The sequence below is a fragment of the Ischnura elegans genome, chromosome 2 (assembly GCF_921293095.1).
Source record: "Ischnura elegans chromosome 2, ioIscEleg1.1, whole genome shotgun sequence".
NCBI lineage: Eukaryota > Metazoa > Arthropoda > Insecta > Odonata > Coenagrionidae > Ischnura > Ischnura elegans.
In genome coordinates this window covers 115,344,007-115,365,671 of record NC_060247.1, presented here as the reverse complement: position 1 = coordinate 115,365,671, position 21,665 = coordinate 115,344,007, and positions in this window count along the sequence as shown.

Here is a 21,665-nt window from a genome sequence, read left to right as displayed (position 1 = left end):
AATTGTAATTTTATTGGTTGCCTACCCTTACGTCACGCTTCAAAACACAGAGTTGGCTACAGTTCATGATCACATTGCGTCTCTATGCGACAGACATGCTCTGTGTGTCAGTCGAGAGGAATGACCGCTCGCAGCGTCGAGGTCGAGGGATCGAGTAACGGTGCCCCAAGACGGGCGGCGGTTGGAGGAAGCTTAATCCGCCTCTAGCCGGAGATTCCAACGCCTGGAGACTTCAACGCTCACTCCGATCCGCGCTACGGCCAAAGACGCTCGCGACAACCTACCAATGCCCTTCCTACGGCCCTGCGTTCTAAAGGGCGACATGGCCACGATCTGTGTGCTCGCTTGCTTCCTGTTGGCGGTTGCCGCGCTCGACGACTCGCCCTCTACGGCCGCCGCCGGCATCCAGATGTCCCCGACGACGACGACGTTGCATCCCCCGAGTGGCGGACAAAATGAAGGCGACCAGTTGGTGTTCCCGTCGTACACGCCGAAGCCAGAGGACAAGCCTGACAATGCGTCCGACGTGGAGAACTTTTTCCTCATCAATGGAAGGCCAGGTGGGAAGTGAGCGGATAGTGAGAAGTGAGTGTAGCGAGTGATGACGACGTTGACTATCCGAATTGTGTAGACATGGCCACTGTAAGCCATAATAAATTCAGCATTTCACCTCAAACTCTTCGTGTATCTCACTTCGAGGACTGAATAATTAGTAAGTCAATGCAGTAAAATTTCTCAATAAATAAATTTCGATTGATACAACTTGTTAATGCCAACATAAATAGGTTACAGTTTTGCAACATTTTCATTTTCGAATAGTTTTAGATGGTGACAATTGTCAAGTGTAAATTTCACCAAAGAAAAATAATTGTTGATTCCGACGGAATGTCGCCGTCATGTCAATAATCCCTTCCGTTCTGCCGTTTTATCTGATGTCAAATCATTTTCAATCAATTCAATGGCAATGTCGGCCACAAGTGTGCAGGTGACAGATAAAAACGTCTAATAGAAATTGCATAGGATCAACTCAGCGAGTGATCCTAACAATCTGATTGATGTATGAGCTCAGTTCGACCCATCAAAAGAAGCTCTGAGGCTAAGGGAATATTATCGATGCCACACAAGTTTTATATTAACCTTGAATTCACTCAACATAAATAGGAATCTCCTAATATGTTAGTGAAATAATGGCATGTATTTTTGTAGTGGTAAATAAATCCAGGAAAAATTACTGAAATGTTATAAATTAATTGTAATCAGATTTCAAATAATTTTGACGACCAGTGAGGCGGAAAATTATAATAACACATGTATTCAATGCCATTTACGCGAAAAATGAATAAAATGTGAATTTTGAGTAAAACAGGATAACTTTTTAATTATTGTAGCAAATTTGGTTTGATGAGTTCCACTAAAATAACCTACAGAAAAAAATGGATTTTAAAATAAAATCCATCAAATGCAACGTGGTTGCACTGATGTTTCTATTGATATTCTCCAGCGTTCAAGGAGAAGAATATGTTTAATTCATTACAATGACATTGACTACATAAACTTAAGTGGGAAATCATTCTAATACTTATCGGTCTTCTTGATATTCAGTCAGAAGGGTCGTGCCGGATTAGCGATAGTTGACCAAGAAATCCAAGAATGGCGTATCGATAGCCATGATGATTTAATCATTAAAGCAGTGGAATCGAGGCAAGGAAAGCAATTATGCTTAAAGAGTGCGCCTCTTAATCTTGGCCAAGTATGTTAGACAGGCTTTAAATCTATCGGTGACCAACGATAAAAGCGGCTACCTACCGGCAGACATTTATTTAAACAGCCATGACGTTTTTTATCTGTAACCATCACTGGGTCGTCCTCTCTATTCGTATAGACTAATAGCATTTGGATCAAAAAAGGCAACTAACACTCTAGGACCATACGGCAAGGCACCACTTAACAGAGGAAAGGTGAAACACGTTAGTGAGGACGAGCGACATGGCGCAGAATCCAAAGTGGACTGGAAATATTTTCATTATTTTATCCGGGTTTCCATTGGATGGAACTGGACGTTAACTTTCGAATGAATCAATGAATATATTTAGTGTGCCGAGATTTGTTCCTGTTCCAAAATTTCCTCTAAATATTGCAAATTTTCATTTTTGGGTGAATTTAATTAATTTTAAAATACCTAATGATGCTCCGAACTAAAATTGAAAATGAAATAAATACCGTAAATTTTACCCTTCTCTTGTTCTAGGAATAAAACTTTGGAACAGTCTATTACCCAGATTTATTTTTCACCTTATCTTCTTCAGTAGGTGAGAAATAGACTGAGTATTGATTATTTAGCAGCATACGGACCTTCTAGGAAAGCCACGAACAAAATAATACTATCAAGATATCAATTTCGTCTATAATAGACAAATCCGGGCTTATCCTTGAGGTACCACGTCATTGTAAGTCAAAAATTAACATCTACAGCATATCTTAACAAATTAAGAAACATTAATATTCACTCAATAACGCAAAGTTCAAACCACTAATGATAAAAAATGACATTTTTAGGATCACATAGCAAGCGAAGTAGAGCATTATGCTAGTGTATATATATGGATATGGTGACTATAATAATCTAGGAGCGTGATAGCCTAACGGGTAGAGCGCTAGTCAGATGACCGAGGGTTCAAGTCCTAAGTGAAGCCTTTCGGACATCCCACAAATAAATCCTCGACGTGAGAGGTGGTCCAGAGAAAGAAATTTACCAGATCACGTCATTTAGTCCGGTGTGAGCTCTACCCTCCATCTAAACATTCCTCCGGGTTGAATCATTGCGTGAGGGAGTGATCCACCGTCCGATGTCTAAATGCACCATGCGCGATTTTTTTCCCTAGGACGCGAGATGCGGCAGTGATTGGAGATTCCTTAATCCGTATTAATAGATGAATACCATTTCAGCGTGAAAGAAGGAGGAGAAGGAGAATAAATTCAAGAAAGAATAAGTAGGTGAATGGGAAGTGGTATGTTTTTCATTGTGAAGAATATGTGTCAATACATATCAACCTCAATGGTTGGTGTAAAAATGTTCCCTCCATCAAAACCTTCCGTAAAAAATTAATAACTCCGAATTATAATTCCAAACTATGTTTATGTTTTCAATTTTAGTTGAATTTGATGGGTACCTCATGCTAGTAACAACATTTTACCATAGTAAAACATTATCTCAGCAGTTTCCACAAATTTATTCAACTATTACAAAGCATTTTAAAATGCTGTGAGACGATGATGAGAAGAATAGGCTTCGGTGAAAACAGTGAAGCCTATTCTGCTTCCATAGACTTCCGTGGAAATTACGAAGCCGTTTTTTCCGCATTGGATACTCAAGACTGGGTCAAAACAGATAACATCAGTTTCAAACGTGCCCCAAACACGATTTAAGCCATTCGGAGATTGATCACTTATGGTCGATCAATGAAACTGCGGTCAGTAAAGAATAAATATTCAAAGACAAAATGCGAAGTCATTTTTCTTTTGATTGGTGATTTCGGGCTTGGCCTGGAAGAACAGAAGTCCAGATGAAATAGAAAAACAAGGCCAAGAATTTAATCAGGCTTAGCTTGATAAATTATATCCACCTCATAGTAAAAAATCTCTGATAAATAACCACAGAAAATATAAACGTTCAAAAGCCAAATTATGATGACTGCGGTGCTGGCTAAACATAAATAAGATTCAAAGACAGAGTTAAATTGCATAGGATAGCTTTAATGAATTGTGACAATGCATTTTATTTTTCGAAGCACTTCTGTGATTGTAATCATTTTTGTAATAGTGGCGCTACTGTTTTACACCATTTTCAGCAAGGGACTAATTGTACGTTGGATTTCGGTAAGCAATAGCTCATGATATTTCTCGCTCTCATGAAGGTTAGAGGTAGATCGTGGGGGATCCATTAGATACAGATAATCTGGATTACTAACGTAATGAAGTTGTTGGTGGATAACCTCTTCTTTATCGAGTTCGCCCTCTCGTTCCCTTGGCCTGACCTTCAGCGCGGACGGTTTTTTCCTTGTTTCTTCCCATCCCAGTCTTTTATGCAATACCCATCGTCTCTATTCCTATATATGCAAATGAAGAGGCGTTATGCTTAGGGAATGTTACCTTGAAAATGGACCGTGGCACGTGCTGAAAACATGGGTCGGTTGAGGATTTAAATATTTAGTGTCTAGAGTTGTCGGAGTCATGAATGGGATCGAAAGCAAAGACAAGAAATCGGAATCCAATAATAGAATTCGGTAGTTGAAAGGGAAAGAAAAGCTAGGACGATAAAATCTTCCCCATTTGGCCATTCTATCGCAAGTGTAAAACAATACGAAAATCGCTGTCCAGTATTCATGAGATGATGAAGTCAATAGACTTCTGGTTTCTTCACCCGTCGATGGAAAGCATATCAGTCTGGGAAGTAATCGCTCAAAACATTTAGGCAACAATGTCCCGTACGAGGCCCATGCACGAGGTTGATAACAGTTAAAATAGCGTTAATAGAGATAAAAAACCCGCTCCGCATGAGCTCGTGACGCCAACTTATCAACTATAGGGTCATAGCTTTTTAGTCGCAAATAGCTCGAGAAGTAGGTGACGGATATAAAAGAGGATGAATGTGGGTCAATTGCTGAAACTCGCTCCGCATGAGCTCGTGACGTCATCAACTTATCTACGAAATGGTCGCAGATTTTACTTCGCGAATAGCTGGAGAAGTAGGCGAAGGATCGAAAAAAGAACAAATGCAGGTCTCTATCATTTTCAAACCCTATCACAATCGACTGTAAAAACAAATTGGTGAACGAGCGTATTCTTGACATGGATCAGTGGCGTAACTATGGGGGGGATGAGGGGGATAGATCCCCCCCAAAGCCTCAGGGAAATAAAAATAATATTCAAAACTATTGTCTAGTTTTGACTTATAGTAAATTTTAAGGTAACCTTTTAATTAAACCCAAATTTGCTGGTGGGTGGGAGGTCGCCCTTCGCCCATCCCCTCTTATCACCCCCAGAGCATATTCCTAGTTACGCCACTGACATGGATAACGAAAGCCCACCCAAAACTAAAGCGCCCTCGAAAATCAGCACAACAGCGCCGACACGCCAAACACCGCAAACGAAAGCATCGCAAGGACAGGCGGTAAAAACATCATCCGCGTGCGCAGCGCGCGACCGCCATCACTTGCTATTTTTCCGCCCCCACCCACGATGCGGCGCTGCCATCGCCTGGATCCTACACCGACGCCATTTCACCTATGAGTGGGGGAGGGGACGGCCATTATGCATTGACGAGCATCGGAGCGAGTGGACCTCATTCGGGCAATCTCATTGGGCGGGGATTACCCGCGCTGCATCGCCGCCGCTGATGGAAAAGTAATAAGCGAAGCGTGCACACGCCGCCGCCGGGCCGCACGGGAAATGGGCGCCACACCCCCCAAAAGTTGTATCCATATTAAGTTGCCGATGGAGTAGCGTTATGGGCAGGATCTTTTTAAAAGCGCCCTCCACTGCATTCAAAGTGATCATGTGAGGTCGCATGCGCCCTTCGATATTTATATTCCGAGTAATTAAATGATCTTGGCGCGAAATAAATGTCATTAAAATGGCAACCAAACATCTCGGGTCAGGGTGAAATTGCAGGCAGTGGGTCAAATCAGGAAGACTCGGTATAGTTTGCGAAAACACGAGTTACTTTGGCCTTGCGTTCTCGGGCACAAAATAAATACATGATTAAATCTTGTTAATTTCTTTCTTGGGCTCGAACCTTTACACATTAATTTCGAGATTTCTCATAAAATATCAACATCATGGAGTAACTTAAGAATGGTAAGTCTTTCCTGCGAATCTATAGCGATAGGTACTTACTGTGTTATCGTAGTGTAAACATGAATATTTTTTTTAACTTCTTAAAACCTCAGCTCAAGAAATTATTTGCAAAACTTTGCAAGTTTGGTGCTAACATAAGTTTAAAAGATATACTTAAAAAGACTTAAAAGACTTCCTCCCGCACTTGTCACACTTCATCCTCACTCTTAATGCATTCTCCTTCAATGACCACCTCTACCCACAATGCAATGGCTGTGCCAAGGAAGGTGAATATTTATCTAGCCCCGGTTGAAGAAAAATTCCTATCAAAATACCCCTTAAAATCGTTTCCATTGGTTAGATATTTCACCGATATTTCCCTCCTTTGAGAACACGACCTCCACTACATTATCTGCTAAACTCTTCCCTGAGTGAATCATCCATCGTTTCTTTCACTTCATCCAAGGACAACTTAGGCCCTTTACAGTGGCGCAGCGAGGGAGGGGTTTGGGGGATAAACCCCCCCCCCCAGAGCTCAGTGAAATTTTTAAGTTTAATCCCTTTTATTTAATTGGATTGGTATTGCTAATAGAATGGTGTAAGGATTAAAAAAATATACCTCAGAAAGCCGTAAAACTCACCATTTTGAACCATTTATCTTAAAAATTTGCTATTTATTAATCTCGCACCTAACGCTTATCCTGGCGGGTATTCCATACCCCCACACACCCCGGTATTAGTTGCACCTAAACCTCCCCCAGCCTTAATTCCTAGCTGCGCCCCTGGCCCTTTAATCCACAATAGTGAAGTAAGGATAGAGATATAATAGTTTGCCCACCGCTCAATGAAAGGTATTTAAACAAATGAAACAATTCTGTTATAAATAATTTGTCAAATAAATATTTTTTATGTCTCGATATGGCTCAAATAGTTCTCAAAGTGCAAAGTAAGCAGCATTAAGGTCCATTTGAAATAGGCTCATAAGGATATAGGAAAGCGGTAAATATACACGCCTATGGAACCACGGTTTAGGGATTAAATATTTAAATCCAGAATCAATTTTCGATTAATTGACTCTCGATTTATGTTTTTAAAAATTGATTTTTTATTGTAATTTTCCCCAAATTAATCGAAAAATTGGTATTTTTTATTACATAGGTATATTTTTTATTATAGGCAAAGTAATTTTCGGCTCAAATACGGATAAGTATTGTAACAAAATCCAAAATATGGGTTAATGGAAGCACCACGGATAAGACATGAATACTAAATTCAGTTACACAAAATATATTATTTTAAAGATTATTACCCGCAGTAGCACTAGCTTTCCATGCAACGGGATAGCACGCGGGGCGGGGAAAATACTTACGGATGGTAGCTAAACAAACATTAATTAATAACGCAACGATCATGGGCACTTTTGACAAACTGTATATTTTACAAACATACAAACAAATGTTTGAGTTGTAAAACAACGTTAAATAACGGATATAATGAAATTTGACGATTTTCTGTATTGAAGGCAGACACCGTTATTATGACTAAGTCATCATCCGCACTTTGATAATTGAAACACAGTCACGTCTATTACTCAACGTCTATTACGTTCATGTATTTTAACGGGTAACGTTCAATGTTTTTCCTTGCTTTCTACATGGGCAATGAATACAATCCATCGGCAGGAGGGCTCTTTTTTGGCTGCTCTCAGAAATTCCTATCAAATAATCTGCGCTCACGGAATGACAGAGACAATCGCATATTCCGCAATATTCCACTTCGTAGCGCGAAATTTCTGGCAAAATTGTTTACTAATAGCAGAAAAGTACTATCTACGGAAAAAATGTCAATTTTTACCAGAAAAAAACTTTGAGAATAACAATGGTTTTGATTGCAACAATGTTCAACATCGCCGCATATTCGACAGAAACAGTAGATAAACGATTTGAAAAATTCACACCCGCTTTCGTGGAAGTGCTAATCATGATAATTTATTTTGTGTTATTAGATGATACAAAGTATAATCTCAAGTCATGGTTGATAGAAGTTAGACCATTTTATTACCTCGCAATTAATAACATAATTTGATGTCATAATGCTGATTTTAAATTTCATGATATTTTCAGATTACTAAGATACAGCAAATAAATCTAAGATTTTGCGTTTTTTAGTGAGTACTCGAAGTAGTTATACATAAACGATTATAAATAGCTTGCAACCTCACCGTGGAAGTACGACAAAAGTATGCTTGGGAAACCAGGTACGATACTCAACTATTGATTAAATTACCCCTACTTTAATTAAATTATCCTTACTATTTTCATTTGCCATTGAAAAGTTTGTTCATTTATTTACCAGCCCAGTAAGTGAAAAAAAGATTTCGATCGCCAGTCTCTCTGATTATAAGTATCAAAATATTCTCATATTCATTTCATATCACAAGATAAATACAACACCACACATCAACTCAGCGTATGGGGCACACATTAAAATGGGAAAAGTCTTGATTACTTGATGGATCTAATAGGCTGACTACGACTATAGCGGTTGTTATCATGTTGTTTATTTCGATTGGAAATGTAATCTCAAATAAGTAATGTTCGAGAAGATAGAAAAGCATAATAATTTTGATAAAACTTATTCATAAGTATTTGCTTTGCTATTTCCATTCCTCGTTACCATACGCTAGTTGGGGGCTTTAATTTTGACCTCGGCTTTTGTCGACTGCGCAGCCATCACGTGCGCTATTGTTTATATTTCCTAATCACTTCCCCTCCCAAAATAGTCCTGCTCCTTTTCTAGTCCCTCTACCAGGTTTTACAATTCTTGTCTGCCGTTTTAGCCTTAAGAATAGGGTGGTTTACCATTATTTTTTATTGCCCAAATCGAAAGATTATTACTCCCGGAGAACATATTTCACGCTTTTATAGATAAAAATGATTATATCTATTTTTCGCGATTAAATAAAAAGTGAAAATTTTCAAGTGCGCGAAACGCGACGGTATGTCGGTATGCGAAAGTATGAATGCTGGGAAAAGCCCGTGTGACGTCTGGCCGCCGCTGTAATTTACATCGCTTTGTGAACTTAAACCAATTTAATTTTCCGATACTGAAATAATTACGGGCAAATGTCCACACAATAATATCCGTCGCGGGATTATCCCCGCCCGAGTTTATTGGTAAGGGAACCCGATGATGCTCCATTGAAACTCGGGTCGGGATTAAATTTCATTTCGGTGGATAATTATTAAAATATGGACTAAATCCAATCCGTATTGGTATAAACTTCGGATTTTAAAATTTTCTTTTCATTTCTTTATTTATGAGATGTATAAAATAGCATTGAGATTTGAAATTAAATCATAATCTTAAACTTCCCCGATCGCATCAATAATTTGCGAGGTGAATCATTTGTAAACACGAAAGCGAAGGCAAAATCTCCCGAAAATGAGCCGCATCGCCTAGTAAATGTTGTATATGCCACCTGTCATCTTCAAAACCATCCGCAGCAACTTGTACATACTTCCCCTGAGGGTAGCAAAACAGGTACACTAGGAGTATGCGGTGCGATATTAAACATTTGAGTATTCGAAAGATGAAGATCAGCATGCGGCTTAGTGATGTCGCTATGCCCCCTCCTAAGTGTCTCAATTGCAGGGGACGTGGGTGCTGACTTCTGTTGGTGTTGCCAAATGGTTTGGAAAAGGTTTTGATTGGCACAGAGTGAATTGGCAGTGAATGTCTGATGGCGAAAGTTGGAGCGGGTCTAATTGGCACGTTTCATTTCGCCTCCCTCCCCCCGAACGCCACTGATACCCCTCTTTTCCTTGACCACTTTGGCCATTAGTCGTCCGATATTCTCTCTCTCTCCGATGAAGCTGGTTCGTTTGCAAAAAAAACACACAAAATCCCGAGGAAATGGATCACCTCTCCATCTCATTCCAAATCCCACTCCTCTCTCGTCATAAGTCCAATTCTGCTCATCCTGAATTTCAATTTTTATTTCCATCGCCAAGGATTTGATCGCAGAGCCGGTGGTGGTGGGGGAGGAAGGTTTTTTTTTATTTAAGCGACCGATTAGCCACTTTGTCGGGAAAAATCTCTTCTTCCTTTTCACGACGAGAAGAGGTCGTTAAAGCCTCCCTTGCAATTAGTCCATTTAGAGAGAGGATCCCGTATCCGTGGAGGCCGAGGGAGGAAATCCAATCAATATTCCCAACCCGGGGACTCCCTCCCCCAACGTAATTTCATTTTAACTAAGTGGTTTTCATACTCTATCGGTTTTTTTACTAAAAACGAGCGGCAAGGATGTCTTGAAAAAATATCTTAATCAGTTTCTGAATACATTTTTGAAGGTTCATCGGCTGGGTGCCGTGCGGACCGTGCGATGCTTCGATGAAATCCCCCATCCCTTCCCTCTGCTCCACATCCTCCGTCCACTACCGACGGCACGCGCTCTTCAATTATTCATGCGCCGCCGCACCGTCGCAAAATGAGCGGCCGCATTATATATTATTTATGGCTATTTTAGTCGGTTTGTCAAAAACAATCAAAGCGAAGCAGCATCTATGTCTGTGGGTTCGTGTGTGTGTGTTTGTACAAAGCAGAGGGAAATGGTGGGATGGTCAACGTTCAATAATTTCTCGTCAATAATGGAGTAATGCGTTTTTCTCCGTTCCCGCCGTTAATTAAGAAGAGCAAGAGCATTGGAGGCCGACATTTACTTTTCATGTCCATTCCTCCCCGGCAAAACCCCCTTCCAAAATGCGCGTCCATGAACGTGGATAGAATATGGACGATCGTCGAATCCCCCTCACCAAAAAACGGCTATCCAAAAGTAGTCCGCATTTTTCGAGTGCGCTGGTGATTACGAGCGGCTAAGCGTACCAACTCAGTGCAAGCATCTCAGTCGTGCTGGAATTTATTTCCTGTTAATAGTGCATGTGATTTGAAAACTGCTCCTTCGAGAAGCAAAGAAATTACCTGTTCATTCATTCAAGTATTCAACCCGAAGGTTTGAAAAATAGTTGAGTGTAGAGCTAGCCCCGTGCTAAGCCACAGGGGTAGAAATTTCATACTATTAGGGTAGGGAGATCAATATTCTAATAATTACGTGGTTTAAACAACATGATCCCAAGGCAATAATTTACGAATTTGACCCTTGAACTTGACAGTATTAATTCCAATAAAGCTAAATTCCGAGCCTAACATATACTAATGAAGCCATTCACTCAAGACCCGATGTAGCAATTCGTTAACACAAGTCGGTACATGGAAGTGAAATATATTTTATGGCCAGTCTACCGCATGCAGCCATTTAACCTTAAAGTAATAAAAATTAGCACGAAAGCTTCCGCCCGAATACCATTGATTGTTGACGCCACGAAGGTCACATTAAATTGGTTCGAGGATAACCGCTAATTGAAGGAAATTTTCTCTCACGAAAGTGTGAACAATAGCGACACACCCGAGACGCGTGCGAGGAGACTTGCTTGGTGGGAGCTCGTGACGTCATCAACTTATCTACGAAAGAGTTCAAACCGACGATTTCTCGACAATAAGGGTCTCTGTAGTTTTCTCACTTATATCAAAATCGTAACTTTAATATAGTAGCGTTATTTCTTAAAGCTATGCGCATGAAATCAATCTCGGATAAGTACCTGTAAAAAATAGTCATATCATTTATTTAATAAAATTCCGTGGCTCTTCTCGTGGGAATCCACTTCGTTTGGTTTCTGAAACGAAGATTTTTGTTGTGGATAGGTGCTACACCAAGTGGGGATGAGTAGAGTGAAAAATTCCAAGCAAAGTAATCGTTCGAGAGGGGAAAATGCTCAAGTCCTTGCGGTGGATCCTGGTTCGATTCCAGGTCAAGGCGATTGGTTTTGCTTCAGAGGGATACTTGCACATGCTAGAGGGCTCGGCTTCTCTTCCTGGGAATTGTTTTCCAAAACCCCCCGCCGCGGTGCGAAGCTCCTGATTTCGACGCCAGCCTCCAGTTTGGTTACTGCGCTCCCTAATGGTCAGTGATGGGGGTGATTTAATTGCAGTGAAATTATTCCGATCGGTTGTCATTACGAGAGGTTGTTTGCAAGTGATTCGAACGCGATCGTAATTCAGAATTCTTTCCGACGATTCTTTATCTCGAGGGGTCATTCCGTAGTCATGGTGGCCCAGTAGGTATAAGGTTGGATTACAGACCGAAGGGTTATTAGGATTTGGGTGAAACCTGGTGAAGCCTTCGGATACTCGAAAATGAAAAGGATACTTCTTTGATTTCCACTGATTTATTTCGTCCGTACGACATGTTTCGAACCATAGAGGTCATTATGAAGACTTAATAATGACCTCTATGGATCGAAACATGTCGTACGGACGAAATAAATCAGTGGAAATCAACGAAGTCTCCTTTTCATTTTCGAGTATTAACTTCCACATAGTTGAGCCCAATACAATTGAACCTTCGGATACTCTTTACAAAATAACATGGAAGTGCGAGCCGCAAGGTGGTGCGTGGGAAGGAAGAGGTCCCTCTAGCCTGCATGCGTGAATTTTAACAGTCCTATCGTTTACTCTGGAATGGGCTCTAAACTCATCTAGCGAAAACACCCTGGTGTGGATAGGTAACGGTAAAGCTTACCCCAGAATCACTGCATAACTGTGAGTGAGTAAAACGGTATGATCCCTTAGGGGTAAAACCAGCAGAGAGTTCCTTGCCGTGGCGGCCTTTCTTCAGGCTGCACGAGACAAGGAGGGTCGCCCGCTGTTCCTTTGCTTACTGATTGCTTCGGGTAAAAGGGACAGCCCCTTCGCTGAGGCAAAAGGCATCGGTCCGAATGCATCTCAATTAACTGGAATGCACTGTATCAAAAGAAATTTCTTGACCCAATACGAGAAAGTACGAGATGTCACGCGAGTTGCTGCAGTGGAAAAATTAGCGTTCCAAACACGATTTTTAATCTGTGTTACCACGTCAGCTCACCCGGGTAACAATAGGGTGGTTTCCTTTTCTTATTACCTAAATCGAAAGATTATAACTCCTGGAGTACGTATTTCACGCTTTTAGATTTTTAAATGACGATTTCTATTTTTCTCTCTGTGCCTCATGCATGCATTATTAATCTCAGACGATGTAAAACTCCCGACCACTCCGACTAAGGTACTCTGCTACCTGCTAGTAGCCGGCATCGTAGCGACGCTCATAGCCTCGCACCAAGGTGACCTCACACAGCGGCAGCCGGAACCAGAATGACGCCACACGGACTTTTCTCAGCTTTCATACTTAGCCGTCGCGTTTTCGCGTGCTTGAAAATTTTCACTTCTGATTCAAATAAGGATTAACGAAGGAAATCAAATCAAACGAAGGAAACTTTCCGACCTTGGGCAATTTTAATAAGTGATTATTAAGAGATGTTTCCCTGAGATCTATGCCTCCTGCATGCAGTGGTAATCTCAGACGATATAAAACTCCTGACTACTCGTATAGCATCTGGGACCCTGTGACGTCACGTGGAGTGGCATCGCATGGGCGCCTATCATGCCTTTTTCAAATAAGGTTAAAATTGACCATTAACATTCGTCTAAACTGGGAATTCTAAAACCAAATAATTTGTATATTATGAATGCACTACTGGTGGGTAACGAATCGCAATCAATGCCTCTCGTTTTCTTTGATGAAGGAAACTACCCCATTCTCAGCGCGCTAAGCTCTGAAAGCCGTCGTCACAATAACAATATGTAAACATGGTCATCGCTAATGATTGCTTACGATGAACGCTGGGGAAACGGGGCATAAGGTACTATCAAAGGATGAGTAGGTGGATTATGGGACGCATATACTCCTGTAGCGCCGGTTCGCAGGAGAAGGATATTCAAAATAACGTTCGCTCACTTCGAGGTTCAAAACACAACTCTTTATTCTCTCTCTTTTACAACCAGCCCAAAAACCCTTCTCCCGTTGAGGGCTTCACGCCCCCACCTCCTGGGTTTCCCCCAAGAGTCCATGTCCTGAGCAGCAGACAGCGCTCTGCTACACTGCCCCCTCTTTTCAAAGGCGTCGCGCCCTCGCGACGGTCGGCATAGCTGGAACCTTCGCTGTCCTCGGATCTCGGAAAGTTGGCGCCTTTATCTCCTTACCTCTGAAACGAAAAGAAAAGAGACCACCCCCCGGAATTACTCCTTCCTCAGAGCCCGGCTTGAAACCTTTGTGGTTCTCTTGTAACCCGTCTGGGATATCGCATGGTCGGCTCAATAACCGCTTCAGCTGGTGGCTCCTCTCTCGCTGCCGGAGTCGCTTGGCCCTCATGTGTTGGTGGAATGGAGAAAAACTTCCATCCACCCCCTCCGCGGACGACAGGTTTTTCCCTCGCTGTCTCGGTCTCTCTTGGCCCAGCTTTTGTTTCTTCCACTCCGTCCGTATTCTGACATTCCTTTTCCGTGTCTCCTCCCGGTCTTTCCTCCCACCTTTTGAGTCGGTTGAAGTGTACCACTAAGCGGCAGCGAGGATTATCCACCTTCTTCACCCGGTACGTGACCTCGGACAATTTCCGTATGATTTGGAAGGGGCCCGTCCAGGGGCGATGGAATTTACGACACTTCCCTCTTGCCGTAGCAGGATCGTGGAGCCATACCCTTTCCCCTTCTTCAAAGGGTGCACCGTGACACCGGCGGTCGTATTGTTCTTTTTGCCGGAGGTGGGCTGACCCAAGCCTCTGCCGTGTGAGAGCATGGGCTTTCTCGAGGCTCTCTCGCAAGCGTCTCACAAAGTCGCCTTCTTTCGCCACCCCCCTCTGCCCGTCAGGGATCCCCCACTCCAACTCAATGGGGAGGCGCACTTCCCTCCCAAACATAAGAAAATACGGTGTAAATCCTGTGCTGCTGTGTTTGGCCGACCGATAGGCTAGCATGACGGAATCCAAATGCTCATCCCATTCGGCCTCCTTCTCCGTCCACTGGCTCAACATAGCTAATAATGTTCTATTGAAGCGCTCGACTAGGCCGTCCGACTGCGGGTGGTAGGGTGATGTTCTTGTTTTAACCGCCCCAATCACTTTACACATCTCTTGGAAGATGCGGGATTCGAATTGGCGTCCTTGATCAGTGTGGATTTCTCGTGGCACTCCCCACCTGCACACGAAGCCCTTAACATGATGCGCCACAGTTTCCGCCTCTTGATTATTCATGGCGTACGCTTCGGTCCACTTGGTGAACTCGTCAGCGACCACCAATATATATTTATTTCCTGTCTTTGTTTGAGGAAGTGGTCCTAAAATGTCCATGGAAATTCTTTCCATCGGTCCTCCCGTCGGGCAATGACCCAGTGGTGCTCTTAGCGGGTGAGGCGGGGATTTCCGACGCGAACAATCTTCACACGTGCGGCACCAAATTTCCACGTCTTTTGTGTATCCGGGCCAATAGTAGCGCTCTCTCACTTTACCTAGAGTTTTCTCATACCCTAAATGGCCTCCGACGGGCGAATCGTGCAAAGCCCGAAGAATTTCGTCCCTAGCCTCAGCAGGCACTATTATCTGGAGACGGAAGGCGTCTCTTCCTTCTTCTTCCCACCTTCGAAAGAGAGCCCCATCCTTAAACACTAGCCTATCCCATTGTGTCCACAAAGCCTTCGCCTTCGGGCAGTCACCCCTCCTCTCTCCCTCGGACGGCCGAATTCCTGCTTCGAGTGCTTCCATTACCCTTCTCAGCACGGGGTCTTTGCTTTGCCTGTCCCTCACGCTTTCACTGGGGGCCTCTAAGACGGCGTCGATTTCCGCTGAAATCAGCTCCCCCTCTCCCCGAGCGCACTGTTTACAAACAGACCGGGATAAACCGTCGGCATTTCCATGTTTGTTGCCCGGCCGATGCACCACTAAAAAGTCATACTCCGACAATTGCTCAAGCCAGCGAGCAACTTGTCCTTCCGGTTCTCGAAACGATCTCAACCACTGTAGGGAATTATGATCGGTGCGCACCACAAACCGTTTGCCTAATAAATATTGGCGAAAATGGCGGGTAGAATTGACTACCGCCAAAAGTTCACGCCTCGTCACACAATATTGTTTTTCGGCGCGTGAGACCGTCCGACTATAATAGGCCACAACCCTTTCCTCGCCTTCCTGTCTCTGGCTGAGTACGGCCCCGATACCCATCCCGCTAGCGTCACAGTCGAGCGTAAATTCGCAGTCCATCCGCGGGAAGGCCAAAATCGGTGAACACGTTAGCTTTCGCTTAAGAGTCTGAAAGGCGTCTTCACATTCTGCACTCCATTTAAATAAGGCATGCTTTTCGGTCAACCTGTGAAGGGGGCAGGCTATCTGTGAAAAGTCTCTAATGAACCGCCTGTAGTAAGACACAGTTCCTAGGAACGCCCTAAGCTCCTCAAGGGATGCTGGAGATCGCCATTGTGTGATCGCGGCAATTTTATCAGGATCCGTCGCAACACCATTTTTGGAGACTATATGGCCTAAAAATTTCACAGATGGTTTCATGATTTGGCACTTCTCAGGCTTAATTTTCAGTCCCGCCTTCCTTAGGCGTATCAACACATCTGTTAGCCTTTCTACGTGCTCCCTAAAATCCCTTCCGAAAATTATGACGTCATCCAAGTACACTAAACAAGACCTCCACTGTGCACCCGCGAGCACTAGGTCCATTAGTCTTTGGAATGTACTGGGTCCGTTGCACAATCCGAAGGGCAGCACTTTAAACTGATATAGACCGTCACCAGTGGTAAAGGCTGTCTTTTCTCGATCAACTTCCGCGACCTCGCACTGCCAGTATCCTGACGCCATATCTATTGTGGAGAAAGCTGTTGCGCCGGCGAGCGAATCGAGAATGTCGTCCATGCGGGGGAGGGGATAAGCATCTTTGTGAGTCACGGAATTCAGACGCCTAAATTCAACGCAAAATCGCGTCGATCCGTCTTTCTTTTTCACAAGAACGATCGGTGAACTCCAAGGAGATGATGATTCTTCGATTATATCGTCCCTCATCATTTCCTCTACGATTCGTCGCACTTCTCCGCGTCTGTGGATTGGCAATCGCCTGGGAGGTTGCCGAATCGGGGACACATCACTAGTCTCTATTGTGTGCTTAAGAATGTTTGTACGCCCTAAGTCGTAGGGTCCTCGAGAGCACACATCTGAAAACTCATTCAACACTGTTTTGAGTTCCTCTATTTCCGCTTCACTAATATCGGCACAGTTTAAGTCAAAGAGGGAAGATGCGCGTTCTCCAGACTAAAAACGGGCTTTTGACATGTTTCCACTTGTTCTCCACAACACTCGTGCAATACGCCCACTTTCGTGTCTTTGTATAGAGTCACTGTCTCTCCCAAGGGATTCAGGAAAAGCATATTCACGGTATCCTTCACGTTATGCAAAATCCGCGCACCGAAAACGCCACAACGCTCTAAACGTTTTGGGTTTGGCTCGATTATCCCCACTTTTTCTTTGAACCCCGGGTCCGAGCTCACCCAACACTCCACTACCACTTCGTGGTGAGGAGGAAGAACAACGTTCTCCTTCAACGGCACTGCGCAGCCCCACTCGCACTTTCCCTCACTTGTAAGAAAAGGCACCGCTTTTCCGCGGAGAAGAATGCAATTCCGGGAAAAAGCCACGTCACACTGATGTGCTCGCAGAAAATCGGCACCCAGGAGGCATCCCTTCGATAGGCGCGGGGCGATGAGCACATCATGAGAGAACTCTTCCCCTCCGATCTGAAGTATCACTTCACCCTTCCCAAGCACCCGTAATGGCTCCCCATTCGCCGTTATTAGCGTCACATTGTCTGTTATGATTTTCCCCGAATTTTCGGTGCGGCTCCATATTTCTTCCGATATCAATGACACTGCCGCTCCCGTGTCTATTAGTATCTCGACGGGGATCTTCGAAACGGATCCGTGCACCAGGGGCACTGACTCGGACAAAATTGTCCAAATTTCCTTTGCTCCGCGTCCTCCGACGCCCTCGAGCGGTGAAGTAGTGTCTCGGGTTCCTTTTTCGTCTGCGGCCGAGAAGGTTACCATCTCCTCGGCCTTCCGTCGTTTCCCGAGAAGGAAAGCCGTGGGCATTCGGCCCTCAGATGGCCCTCCTCTCCGCACATCCAACAGCGCGGCCGATCTCTGCGCCTCACACTGGAATTAGGGCGCCGCCTCTCCGGAGCGGGAGCGGGGCCGTGGTCCTCACCACTCGACATAACCATCCCTCGTAGAAATTGCAACACCTCTCTCATTGTCTCTGAGTTCTGTGTCAACGCGGCCTCCACTCTGTCCTCGCGACCACACCCTCGACTATCCACACCGATATCCTGTGACCTGACGAGCGTCGCCGGCGCCAACGCATTCACTACCCTGGTGGATGACTCGGCGAAATGGTTTGCCTCCATCTCGATTGCAACGCCGATTGCTTCCTCGAGGCTAGCAGGTCTCGCCTGCTTCACCCACACCCGAATGTTCCCGTCGAGCCCATCGAGGAAGCGGTCGCGCACTACGGCCTTTCTCGCATCCTCGGGCCAGGAAGGGTATGCGCGCCGAGCAAGGCGCCCGAGGTCCGTGGCAAAGGCGGCGATGTCTTCTCCGGGGTTGCGCGCCCTTTGGACGAATCGCGCCTTTTCCTTCTCGCTCGCTTCCCTTGGGTTGAAGCGCCGCCCCAACGCCTCCCGCGCCTTTTCATAGCTCCCTCTGTTTTCCTCCGGCAGATCACGAAACGCCGAGAGAGCGTTTCCTGTGAGGCAGAGTCTCAGGTAGAGCGTCTTCTGCTCCTCAGGCCATTTATTTATTTCCGCCACTGTCTCAAATTGGAAAACCCAGTCTTCCCACTCCTCCGCACCACTAAACTTCTCCGGCATCACCATACCCGCCATGGCTGCCGCCGCCGAACCGCACGCAAAATCTCAGGATCGAGAACACAATCCTACCGACTGCGCCAATGTAGCGCCGGTTCGCAGGAGAAGGATATTCAAAATAACGTTCGCTCACTTCGAGGTTCAAAACACAACTCTTTATTCTCTCTCTTTTACAACCAGCCCAAAAACCCTTCACCCGTTGAGGGCTTCACGCCCCCACCTCCTGGGTTTCCCCCAAGAGTCCATGTCCTGAGCAGCAGACAGCGCTCTGCTACACTCCGACATTAGCTGTCCAAATAAATGCCGAACGGTAGGTACCACAAATAATAAAACGGAGAATTCTGTAGTAGGTTTCGAGTAGTGCTGTTAGTGCGGTAACCCATCGCGGATTTAAATGGGCTTACAAAAGTCTCCTATCGCAACGTTCGTAGGATCTTCTCCCTGATCCAAATCCCAATGCAAGGATTTTGTTTGCGGGTGTCCGAGGGCATCACCTGGGATTTGAACTAGGGGCCTGCAGACGAACGCATAGCCCGAACTCACCTCTTTCAAGCCCCTTGACCGTCTGAGTAAGTCTACCGGATTAAGTGGCCGACCACGACGTTCGCCCGCGTTCGTATTTCCAGCCAGCGTTCGGCTCTCTGCCTGGGCCGCCTCAAACAAACCCTTCGGAAAGTAGCGTTGGGGCTGCATTAGGTATAAAGGCATGAATAGGGGTTTTCCTGAGAGCGAATGCTATTCTTCCCATGTACTGCTAGGCGGTCACCCGGCAGGCCGCCTCATTTCACCGGCATTTGATATCTAAGGCAGTCGGAGACCTCTGCAGGTATTCGTGAAATACAGCAGGAAACATTGGGGCTATTTCACATATCGAAAACTCTCACAAAGGTGGCCACAGACAGTTTGTTTTCCCAACAGCTAGCTGGCCTCTAATTTCAACTAAGGAACCCTCGATCGAACATTCAAGCGTAATGACGAAATAAGCTATGATTAGGGCTGTTAGCCGAAGTTAATATTCAAGATGATATATTCTATTACATACATCATAACTTTCTCGGGCTATTATTTGCGTGCACAATTGCTGCATTGAAAACACAGGGAATAAATGCATCGATCTGTGCTCATCGTAGTGCCAGATACATTTTTGAAAAGCGATTAATAAGGGCCCGAATTGGCGGGTTTAATAAGCTTCCAATACAAGGAAAGGACTGGGGCCTCTTCATTTTAGTTTCCTTGATAAGTGCCCCTGAGGGCTGTTGTTTCCTGAAAATCTCGGCTACGCGCCACATCAGGAGAGAGAACCGTCTTAGCTCGGCGTCTCTTCAATCCCCCCCCTCTCCTTCCCTCCCTTTTCTTCCCACAATGCCACCCGTTTCCTCCCCACCCCCCCAAGTCGTGCCGCAAGGAGAATGGCTCTCTTTCATCCCTTCTTTCAAGTGCGTGGCGAACACATACAACGGCGCAACTTCGCCATTTTGACGAAAGCGCTGGTTTGGGAACACCAAAAGAAGTAAACACGCCCTTCTGAATTCGTATGAAATACAAGCATCACACATATTGTACCTGCATTCTAATATTAAAGCCGCCAATGTATGTTAGTTATAAAATTAACACAATACTTTCTGCGAAATTAATGGGAAAGCTAAATTGAAGATTCGGTGTAGAAATCAGTAAGAAGACTTGATTTTCAGGTTGAATCATAGGAAAAATGTTAAATAAGATATATCGATTAATTAATTTCATTTAAAGAACGATATTATTTGAAAAAAATCCATGTAAGTTTCACCATTTCCATTTTCATGGGTAATCACAATGAATCAGGGGCTAGAAAGCTTGCGGATGGTGAATGACTAGTAGGTAGGTACTGCAAAAATATAGCGACATTAGAAATTTTCACCTGTTAGAGGACCTCTTATACTCAAAGCAATAACACTGCGAAAGGATAAGACTGTTTATCTGATAATATTCTGTAGCTGTTCTCAATCAAAATAATTTTCGCCTCTGTTCGCTTGGAACGGACTAAAAATGCTTAATGCAATGCAAGTTAATCGGTGAACTGCGGTTGAGAGCACTAAGGGCCCCCGCGCACTGGCAACTTTTACAAAGCAACTATTTAGTTGCTTTGAGGAAGTCCCTATGGAACACACGGCAGTTGCGGCAACTAAAAAGTTGCCCGTGCGCGGGGCCACAGTCAATTTCGTGTGTTTCATTTGAACATCCACAAAGCAACTAAATAGTTGCTTTGTAAAAGTTGCCAGTGCGCGGGGGCCCTAAGAGTTAAGAGCAGTCATGTGAAACTTAAAAGAATGCATCACTCGTACACGAGCGGTCGTTTGTTGTCGTTACTCGTGAATCATTCATTGTTCAAAACATAAGAAGTCATCTTGAAATGTTCTGGGTGTATGGAGTGCAGCCTTGTAATATTTACCAGTCTCAATTATATCCACGTTAACTTGGAGAAAAGATTGGGGAGAGATTTAATTACGTGACGCATGGGCAAATACTGATCTTGATCCGCTCCATATGCCCTAAAAATTTAAAGATGACAGCTTAAGTTTTCAACAAGTGATGTGTCAGGAAAAAGAAAACCATTCGAGCGGGAATGATGCGCTTTTTTCCAAGAACGTCCATGTCTTCAACTTGAGCAGGTACCACCCTTATACTGCCTCGGCAACTTATTACAAGAAAAAAAAAAGAAAACACGAAGCGCGTCAGCAACGCAGTGCCGCTTAATGAAAGAGGTGTTTACGAATAGAGAAACAATTGATGAAGAAATAGTGGTGAAAGGGCGCAAAGATTAAGTAAAGTAAAAGAAAGATATGGAGCATTGCAATTTTTTTATTGGCTGAAACTATACAGAGCTTGTAGAACAGATTAGATTATAAAAGTGGGTGTAGAGAAGAGCGGAGACAAGTGGAATTTAAGGTGAGGAAAAGGAACGAGGAAGTGCCACAGATGGTGGTTGAGGAGAGGATACAGCTAATTAGGAG